This window comes from Rutidosis leptorrhynchoides, chromosome 10 (genome assembly GCF_046630445.1).
Source record: "Rutidosis leptorrhynchoides isolate AG116_Rl617_1_P2 chromosome 10, CSIRO_AGI_Rlap_v1, whole genome shotgun sequence".
Lineage (NCBI taxonomy): Eukaryota > Viridiplantae > Streptophyta > Magnoliopsida > Asterales > Asteraceae > Rutidosis > Rutidosis leptorrhynchoides.
Window position 1 is genome coordinate 186,002,192 of NC_092342.1, and position 12,583 is coordinate 186,014,774.

Sequence of the window (12,583 nt, forward strand, 5' to 3'; positions counted from 1 at the left end):
GGATTATTGCCAAGGAAATTATGGGTAATGTTCGAGGGTATTTTTGTGAATCAAACCTCGTGTTTATCATCTCCGGTGCGTCTACGTGCTTTTCTACAATATTGTATATCAATATTAAACAGTGAGTTTCATATGATCCCTTTTACCCTTTACATTTTTGGGCTGAGAATACATGCAAATGCTTTATTAACCGATATACAATATTTATATGTGTGAGTTTCATTTGCTCCCTTTTTAATTGCTTTTGAAATCTATATTTTTGGGCTGAGAATACATGCACTTTATTTTAAACACAATGGATACAAGTACATACTAAATTCTACACTGAGTTTGAACCGAAAATCCCTTAGCTTTGGTAACTAGTAACTGCCGGTTATAAGAACTAGTGGGCGCGAGTAGTGGTATATGGATCCATAGGGCTTGATATCCCCGTCCGAACTAGAGTACTAGCCTTTTAACGGATGTATGCTAATTGAGAAGCGTACACGTTGGTTTGCGTGTATTATTAAGATGATTATACAAAGGGTATAAATTAAATACGTTAAGTTTAGTTACCAGGGTGCTCAATTTTGTAGAATATTTTGATAAACGTTTCTGGATGAAACAACTGAAATCTTGTGGTCCACCTTTTATTTAAAACATATTGATAAACGTTTTGAATGATACAACTGGACTTTTGTAATCCACATTGATATACAGATTATGTGTAATATTAAAACTATGAACTCACCAACCTTTGTGTTGACACTTGTTAGCATGTTTATTCTCAGGTTTCCTAGAAGTCTTTCGCTGTTTGCTTAGATGTTAGACAAGCTATGTGCATGGAGTCTTACATGACATATTTTTCAAGGAAACATTGCATTCACCAAATCATCACCATGTATCTTATTTTGACTGCATTGTCAACGGAAGTACTGTTGTAAACTATTATTTATGGTGATTGTCTATATGTAAAAATCATCAGATGTCGAAAACCTTTGATTTAAATATTCATTTATGGTGTGCATTTTCAAAAGAATGCAATGTTTACAAAACGTATCATATAGAGGTCAAATACCTCGCAATGAAATCAATGAATGACGTGTTCGTCCATATGGATTTGGAGCGATCGTCACACAGCAAGAACAAACAGCACCATAAGTGGTGTCATGATCCAGTTACACGGCCCAAAACACAAATGAGATATGGCAGCCCACCATTTTGAATTTCCAAGCCCAACTTTATAAAAAAAAATAACAGATAGTAATCGAAGGGATTTTGGTCGGCTTGTATCCAGCTGGTTTCCATCAATAATAGTCAACAACTTTACACACCAACCCTTCATTGTCTTGTTAGATGATTGTTACTTGTGGTGTAGTGTGTGGGTCACAAAAAAATATATAATAAGCCGACTGTAATACTTATGATCCTTTATTTATTTATTTAAAGTATTCATTCTTTTATTCTCAAGTGAATGTCTATTATCGAAAACCTCAGCCCACAACTGAAATGCAGCAGTAATAGTTTCCATGATGTTTGGTGATCGAGCAAAGTGGGGTTTCTAATTAGGATTGAATACAATTACAAAATATAGCAGAGATATTAGTGAGAGTGGTGGGTTGATGGTGGCAACGATGGTGATGATTTACAGTAACAGGAAACAGAAGCAAAAATATAGCGTAGCAGTAGTTGATGAGGTGTCGGTGTTTATGGCTGAAACAGAAAAACAGACAAACGAAAATTGGAACAGCTGGGTTTGATAGTGGTTATCTCAAGGTGGTGCTGAGTGTGATCGGTGGAAAAAGAAGAAAGGTTGTTTTGTGAATCAAGTGAAATCAGGAAAGAAATATACATAGAAATGGGTTCATGATCTTGTATGTATGTGTTTTCTATATGTATGTAAATATAAGAGAAAGGGTTTGATAGATATTAGTGGTGGTTTGGATTCGTGGGTTATGGGTTTTATGGATCACGACATCATAGCACACTATCACAATGGTTCTTAGTGATGGTATGGTATTATCTAGCAAGTAGTTGCAGGAAATAGATGATAGTGATGAATGGTTTGTGTTAGTTATAAAATGTATGTGTTTGGGTTATAGATATATAATTGTATGCGTAAGTGGGTTTGATAATTCACACAAAACAGAATACAGAGAAAGATTTTGGTAATCTATGTGCAAGTATGTGCATATATATAATACCTATAATGTAAGATATTTGTAATATCTAACAAACACAGTGCATAAACATAAATCCCGTGATTCTAATTTAGTTTTATATTACCGACAGTTTTGTCCCAGATGGCTATATCGTGTCCATTGCTAAACAGTTAATGTATAAAAGTGTCCCTAAAAATCCCAAATTTTTAGATTAAATATATTTAATTATTTCACTCATTAACTGGTTGAAACATGATCAAAAAGGTTCGATAATTATTTATTTTATGTTCCAATTTATATGTACGGAGCACTAATATTTAAACTTATAAAGGTAAAAATATTTTTAACAAATCTAACATATTCGTAATCGATTTACACTCCAACTTTTATTTTGATCTTTCATAAATTCATGTTAAATCTATATTAACGCTAATGAAATGTCAACCGAGTGTTACCGACGTTTACCAATTAAGCTCAAAATCATTTATCTTTAATATATGCTCTTTCTATATATAACTAATCTTAATTAAAAAGTTTAAGTAAATAATTATATTAATTATATCTTTTTAAAAAAATATTATATATTTACAAGTATTATTATGTATAAATATAAATATATATATATATATATATATATATATATATATATATATATATATATATATATATATATATATATTTAATAACATAATAGTTTTTTTATTACATCGCACATTATTTTACATATTTATTTCCTACCATTAAATCCTATAATATTTCAAATAATATTTCCAATTATTATTTATATACATTTAATTATATATGTATTTATTTACAAATAGTTGTTCGTGAATCGTCAGGAATGGTCAAAGGTCAATTGAATATATGAAACAATTCAAAATTTTCGAGACTCAACCTAACAGACTTTGCTTATCGTGTCAAAAATATTAAATCGTATCGAGAGTTTGGTTTAAAATTAGTCGAAATTTTCCGGGTCGTGACACAAATATATTTATTTACTCATTTCACTCTTTTGTGATAGCTTCACTCGTGCGCTTCACATGATCGAATCGTTTTATCTATATCTCTCAATAATGATAAAACTCCATTATTACTTCATATTCGTCATGAAAACATTCCTATTGTTATTTATGATGACCTCTATCAAATTACGGGGACGAAATTTCTTTAACGGGTAGGTACTGTAATGATCCGGAAATTTCTGACCAAATTTAAACTTTAATCTTTATATGTTTCCGACACGATAAGCAAAAACTGTATTATTGAGTCTAGAAAGTTTGAAATCTATATTCGGATAATCAGTTACCCTGTGACCATACCTGACGATTCACGAACAATTATGTGTAAATAGATATGTATGTGTATATACATGTGGGTGATTGATAGTCTGGGAAATATTAACAAAACATTTAACGATTTAGTTAATAAGAATTTAAATTATGAGAATAGATATGTGACATCCATACATAATTAGTACTATAGGTATATTGATAGATTGTATATATTAAACATTTATATAATAAATAATTAATAACATATAAATAAATGTAACTACAATATAAAACTCAGTTAGTTGTGGTATTAATGTTAATATTATTACTTTTATTATTAAGATAGATATGTTAATGTTAATATCAGTATTTACAATAGTAGGATATAAATATGAAAATGAACATGTGTAAATTATTAGATTTTATTTTTAATATTATTAGTAATTAATAATAACTATTTTATTTATGTTAGCACTATTATTAATGTTATTAATAAAATTACTATCATCATTTTATTATCATTATTATTATTATGATTAATATTATCATGATTGCTATTATTATTATTATAAATTATCATTAATATCATTTTTAGTATTATTTGATAACAATAAAATTATTGTTATTAATATTAATTCTATTATTATTATTATTAGAATTTTTATTAATATAATTAATAATTATAATGATTAAATATTAATATAAAAGGTTGAACGTACCAAATCGGAATCAGATTTAATTTCGTGTAGCTTTCATAACTGTTTTAAAATTTTATCTTTGTCTTCTGATTTATTCCAAAATCGAGTATAACAAATGCATACAAACAAAATTAGTTAGGGGATTGATTGAACGTATTATTTTTTATATATATATATTTTGTACCTGCTATATCCTTCTCCATCGGCTATAAACCCATCAAAAATCTTTGTAAAATTTATTAAGTTAATCAAATGTCTATCCTCAATATTAAACTGTATCAATTCGTAGCTGTTAGAGGCTGGCAAAAGAATTCTTTTATTTTTATTTATTTATCTCAGCTCGAACCTCTGCTTCTGCAAAATTTTCGAAATTCGGATGTTAATATAAATTCTAAAAATCTATAAATGAGGTTAGGTTTGGAATACTCTGATGAATATATCTACAAAGTTTCAGCCTTTAATTTCTCCTTCTGATTATGAATTTTTGAAGTCAAATTTAAGTTTCAAAAGTCAACAAATTGTTTATCTTCGAAATTCAGGTTTGTTTTAGTGTTTCATATTAAATTGAAGATTTAGAAAGTTTATAAAGATGATCTGAAACATAATCTATGTTGTAAACTTTATCTAAAACTCCCTTAAAATTCGAAACTTGATTTGAGTTCTTCACGCTATTTTTTTTATTTCACAGCTATTTCGATTTAATTTTTTTTTACTTTTGTGTTTGATAACAACAATTGATTTAAAAGTTGTTTCTGATTCAGATAAAAGACTAGAATTAAACTGTTAAATTGAATGTGTTGATTTGTATGAGTACTGGGTCGACTGATTAGTTGAAGAAGAAGGAATCAGGATAAAACAGAAACTGGATATATGAGTGGGGTTTGCGATATAAATCAGAAAGACTGACACGGTCTAGTGGTTAAGGGGTGACTCGGTTAAGCGGGAGGTCGTGGGTTCGAGTCCCGTTCCGGGCAATTCTTTTTAGAAAACTTATTAAAGGGTATAACTATTTTTCTTTTTATTTCTCTACTATTATTATTATTATTATTATTATTATTATTATTATTATTATTATTATTATTATTATTATTATTATTATTATTATTATTATGATTAAGTTTATTATTATTAATATTATTCTTATGAATTTAATAAAAGTTATTATTATTTTCATTAATAGTAAAACGAGTATCATTTTATAAATATTAGTATTATTAATCTATTTATAACTAATATTATTATCATTATTACTATTTTCACTACAAATATTATTTTAGTAATATTATAATAACTAACAAACAAATGATATATATATTTATAAATATATTTAATACATATAACATAACAAAATTTATATTTTTAATATATATAAAAATAAATACATGAAACATATAGACTACTAATATAAAAATGATATAATTAATAAAGTTATATACATAAACTTGTTCAATTACAATTATGTGTGTTAATTTATATATACAAATGATATAGGTTCGTGAATCCAAGGCCAACATTGCATGTTAAATGATGTTATATGTATTTTTACTACAAAATACAGTATGGTGAGTATATAGTCCCTTTTAAACTCTAAATATTTTGGGATGAGAATACATTCATTTTATGATTTACGTTATGGACACAAGTGATCAAAAATAAATTCTATGTTGAGTTGTACCATGGCATATTTCTTTATACTTGCTAGCTAATATTTACATGAGGAATGTAAACGCGAATCCTGTTGATAGATCTATCGGGTCTGACAACCCCAACCGGGTTGGACGACCAGTTTTCAACAGTTGCACAGTACTTCATTTCTGTATACTACACTTGGTACGGTGTAGCGATTATTTAAGAATATGCTGCGATGATTTAAATGTTAAGTATGGTTACCAAGTGCTCAACTACTTTTACATACACTTGCGAGTGTATTATGTTTAAATATATAAAATCTTGTGGTCCATAGTTATAACGCTGCTAGCATCAAACCTATATATCTCACCAACTTTATGTTGACATTTTAAAGCATGTTATTCTCAGGTACGAATTAAGTCTTCCGATGTGCATTTACTCATGTTAAGGACATTATTTGGAGTCGATCATCGCAATGGGACCAACTGTTGAAGACTCGTCCGGATGGATTAGTTGCGGACCTTTCATTATTATTAATATCTATATTATTACTATTGTTATTAATGATGTTACTAGTATTATTATTGTTAAAAAGTATTACTAGTACTATTAGTATTATCATTATAATTATTAGAATTGTCATTATAATTAGTATTATAAGTATTACCATTATTAATATGATTAAGATTATTGTTATTATTAATGTACTATAATTATCATTGTCATTATTATTATTATTATTATTATTATTATTATTATTATTATTATTATTATTATTATTATTATTATTATTATTATTATTATTATTATTATTATTATTATTATTATTATTATTATTATTATTATTATTATTATCCTTATCATTACCATTTAAAGGTATTATGATTAAAATTATAGAATTATCAATATTGTTACTAGAAATTGTTATTAGGACTAACATAATAGTATTGTTATTATTATTACTAATAAGAGTATTAGTTATCTTTATTATTAATATTACGATTATAGTCACCAATATGAATAATATTATTAATATTAGGATTACTGATTTATCATTTTTTTGTAATTAAAAGTATTATTGTTATTAATAACCTAAGTATCACTTTAAACCATAACATTACTATCATTAGTATTATTATTATCAATAAAATTACTAATATTATTAGGAGTAAATAATTGTTATCAAAACTATCATTTTAATAGATAAATATTTTGTACATAAAATATACTCTTTACATATACTAAAAGTACATTAATATTTTATATACAATATATAAAACCTATTAATAATAATTATATAAATACTTACATATAATCAACTAATGATTTTAAATATAATACTAACCATATATATATATATATATATATATATATATATATATATATATATATATATATATATATATATATATATATATATATATATATATATATATATATATATATATATATATATATATATATATAATTATAGATATATTAATATAACTAATTATATAAAATTAAACATTTTAAATATATACACAAACTAAATAAGTATAAGATATAATTTAAGATATAATATAAACTGGTTTGATTACAATTATATATTAATATATATATAAATGATATAGGTTCGTGAATCCGAAGCTAACCCTGCATTGTTCAAATGTCGTCATATGTATTTTTACTACAAAATACATTACTGTGAGTTCATTTGAATCCCTTTTACTCTTTACATTTTTGGGCTGAGAATACATGCAAATGCTTTATTAACTGTTTTACAATATTTATATGCGTGAGTTTCATTTGCTCCTTTTTTACTCATTATATTTTTTGGTCTGAGGATACATGCAAATGCTTTATTAACTGTTTTACAATATTTATATGTGCGAGTTTCATATGCTCCTTTTTTACTCATTAAATTTTTTGGTCTGAGAATACATGCAAATGCTTTATTAACTGTTTTACAATATTTATATGCGTGAGTTTCATTTGCTCCCTTTTTAAATGCTTTTGCAATATATATTTTTGGGACTGAGAATACATGCGCTGCTTTTATAAATGTTTGACGAAATAGACACAAGTACTCGAAACTACATTCTATGGTTGAATTATCGAAATCGAATATGCCCCTTGTTATTAAGTCTGGTAATCTAAGAATTAGGGAACAGACACCCTAATTGACGCGAACTCTAAAGATAGATCTATCGGGCCCAACAAGCCCCATCCAAAGTACCGGATGCTTTAGTGCTTCGAAATTTATATCATGTCTGAAGGAGGATCCCGGAATGATGGGGATATTCTTATATGTATATTGTGAATGTCGGTTACCAGGTGTTCAATCCATATGAATGATATTTTTGTCTCTATGCATGGGACGTATGTTTACGAGAAATGGAAATATGAAATCTTGTGGTCTATTAAAATTATGAAATGATTATTTATGTTAAACTAATGAACTCACCAACCTTTTGGTTGACACTTTAAGGCATGTTTATTCTCAGGTACGAAAGAAATCTTCCGCTGTGCATTTACTCATCTTAGAGATATTACTTGGAGTCATTCATGACATATTTCAAAAGATGTTGCATTTGAGTTGTTGAGTTTATCAAGATTATTATTAAGTCAATTATAGTAAGATATATTACGAAATGGTATGCATGTTGTCTGTGATGACCCGGAAAATTTCGATCAAATTTAAACTTTAATCTTTATATGTTTCCGACACGATAAGCAAAATCTGTAATGTTGAATCTCAAAAAAACTTTGAACTATTTATATGAAATCATTTGACCTTTGACTACTCCCGATGATTCACGAACTTTACTTTATAAATAAATAGGTACATGTAAATATAAATATATGGACATATATAATCCATAATGTATACTTTAAACCTTAGGAATTAAAAATGTGAAATAATAAATAGAATAAATAAATTATCATTTTACATATATAATATTATGAGTCTATATATGAATTCTAATAATAATTATTAATATATTGTGATATATAATACTTAATAAATATTATTATATAATATAGTGTAAAGTTAATATCATTATTATTATCTATTATTATTATAATTATTATTAATATAATTATTAGTGTCATTATTATTATTAACATTAATAATATGATTATTATCAATTTTATTATTATTAAATATCATTCTCATTATTAGTATTAATTTGATATTTTTATTATTAATAAGGTTATTATTATTATTTCCATTATTATCATTACAAATTTATTAACTGTATCTTATTTATGAATTAGAAAAAGAGATAATCAGATAGAAACAAAATTTGTTAACTATCAATATCATATAAGTGTACGATTGTAATTAGAAATTTTGGCTGTTTTCCTTAATTTCTTCTTCTTCTTTTGTTGATTGAATTATCTGTCGACCACAGTTGCTAAATAACAAACATGTTTACTGCATCAATTATTCGTATCTATTGCTTACAAGACTGCTAAAGATCACATGCAAATGGAAATAAAACATAAATATTAAAGACACCCGTTTTATCTCTGTTCTTGAACTCAATTTACCAATACTCTTTCTTTTCTGTTTTGATTGAATATCACAACCACTATCTTCATCAAACAACGACATCCAATAATCATCATCACAGAACAACTGCAACTTTGTTTATGTCTATGGTGATCAGGCGGTAACAACCTTGAACAAACACTAGCATTATTCATTTACCTTCTCTTTCCTTTCTTCATCTTCAACCCACTACAATTAAAAACTTATTTTCTTTTCTTGATCAAAAACCCGTTTGCTACGTTACAGTTGACATTCGTTTGTTCGTTGTTATTATTAAATCAAGAGAACCCATAACAACCATCCGCCATCTTCACTATTGGTTTGCAACCCCATCGAAACACAACACAAACCCTTTTGAATTATTGTTGCTAACCGTTTTTTCTTGACCGAGACCATTAACACCATTTCTATCACCATGACAATCACGAGACCCATCACCATTACTCTATTTTTTTTTCGTGACCCAAACCACTATTTTTTTTATTGCATTGATTTTGTTTCTGATTTTTGCATTCAAATAAGATCAACAAAACCGGTGCTCCTTGTTACTTCCTACATCACATGACAAACACCACCACGTAAAAGAATCTTAAACCAAACATTCTTTCATCTTCTTGCTCGATAAACCATCATCTTAGACCACCATTTGAACACCACCCTCTTGGAAACTCACAACCTAACTATCAAACACCACCTTTATCATCTAGACGAACCACCACTCGTCTCCTGTTTTGTAACTCAAATAACCACCACAGCCATCACCTTATACCAGCTGTTGTATAGGTACGTTATGGTTTTTCTGTTTCTTTCGATCAACAAAAAAAAAAAAAACCACCACGACGAATATCCATGTTAACGATTATTACTGCAGCCTTTAAAATTCTGTCACAGCTTTTGTAATGAAGAAAATAATGATACGTTATTATATCATACACTAGTGATTACTAAGATGATGATGTAAGGATTATAGTAGTGGATATTGAATAAAGAATTCCTTTTGAGCTGTAAAGGAGATACACTTGCACTAGTGGGAAAATAAGTAATCGATATATATAGAAGTTAATTACAATCGTGGGGACATGCAAGGCTAAGATTTGGACAGCGATTCTTTTGTTGTTGTTTTAAGTGGTATTAGTTGATATTTTTGGTTGTGTTCTATTTGTTGCTGTCAACCCACGAGAATCCCACTAAACTATTGTCCCATTTAATTTAAACACAAATGATTGGGAATATGGAGGTGAAACAGCAACATGTATATTTTTTTCTTACTCTAGTCGTGCGTATTACATTAGTAGACATGAAGGCTTGCTCAAAATATGGGTTAAATAATCATCTTGGGCCATATATAGTTAGTAGACTCACAAACTAGATTTAATTGTTTGGGCCGGATCTTATATATTTGTTGGGCCGTAGTCATTCGAAGAAGGGGAGGTACCGAAATTATTTTGATGTAGGAAGGTTAGGGAGTTACTCGTGATAAATGGGAAAATTATCATCAGTTACAAATTATGGTGTTAATGATGATCATAGTGATAATGATTTGATAACGTTAAGGTGAAGATGTATATGATGATAAGAGGTAGCGAAGGTGATGAAGATGTTAAGAACTAGTATAAGTTATGATGATGACGAGTTTGTGATGATAATGAAAACTTGTTTGTGAGAATGATATAAATATAGGTATGATCACAAGATGATCACGAATATAGTTATAGATGATGGTATTATGGCTATGATTTTATGTGAAGAAGGCATCAAGTTATTGAGTTAAAAATAATATAGGATAGTGAATATTTAAAAAAAAAATAATAATAAAAAAAAATAAAAAAAATAACATGATAGCCCAATGGTTAGAAGCATATTCAATTATCGAGAGGTGCGGGTTTGAGCCCGGGTATGGGCAGTTTTTTTTCCCTTTTTGGAACTTGATTCATTAAGGTTAATGAATCCGAGGCCAACCTTACACTTGTTCAATGATGTTATATGTATTTTTACTACAAAATACAGTAAGGTGAGTTTCATTTGCCTTTTTACCCTTTATATTTTTGGGCTGAGAATACATGCGCAATTTTTATAAATGTTTTACGAAATAGACACAAGTAATCGAAACTACATTATATGGTTGAATTATCGAAATCGAATATGCCTCTTTTTATTAAGTCTGGTAATCTAAGAATTAGGGAACAGACACCCTAATTGACGCGAACTCTAAAGATAGATCTATCGGGCCCAACGAGCCCCATCCAAAGTACCGGATGCTTTAGTACTTCGAAATTTTATATCATGTCCGAAGGAGGATCCCGGAATGATGGGGATATTCTTATATACATATTGTGAATGTCGGTTACCAGGTGTTCAATCCATATGAATGATTTTTGTCTCTATGCATGGGACGTATGTTTATGAGAAATGAAAATATGAAATCTTGTGGTCTATTCAAATTATGAAATGATTACTTATGTTAAACTAATGAACTCACCAACCTTTTGGTTGACACTTTAAAGCATGTTTATTCTCAGGTACGAAAGAAATCTTCCGCTGTGCATTTGCTGATCTTAGAGATATTACTTGGAGTCATTCATGACATATTTCAAAAGACATTGCATTCGAGTCATTGAGTTCATCAAGATTATTAATAAGTCAATTATAGTAAGATATATTACGAAATGGTATGCATGTTGTCAACTTTTGATGTAATGAAAGATTGTCTTTTCAAAAACGAATGCAATGTTTGTAAAATGTATCATATAGAGGTCAAGTACCTCGCGATGTAATCAACTATTGTGAATCATTTATAATCGATATGGACTTCGTCCGGATGGATTAGGACGGGTCTTCACAGTTGGTATCAGAGCGGTGGTCTTAGTGAAGCAGGTCTTGCATTAGTATGTCTAACTGATAGTTGTTTGGATGCATTAGTGAGTCTGGACTTCGACCGTGTCTGCATGTCAAAAGTTTTGCTTATCATTTCGTGTCGAAAATTACCTGCTTATCATTCCTAGTTGAAATGTCCCGTTCTTATTGATTAAAAACGTTCCATATTAATTGATTTCATTGCGAGGTTTTGACCTCTATATGAGATGTTTTTCAAAGACCGCATTCATTTTAAAACAAATCATAACCTTTATTTCATCAATAAAGGTTTAAAAAGCTTTACGTAGATTATCAAATAATGATAATCTAAAATATCCCGTTTACACACGACCATTACATAATGGTTTACAATACAAATATGTTACAACAAAATAAGTTTCTTGAATGGAGTTTTTACACAATATCATACAAGCATGGACTCCAAATCTCGTC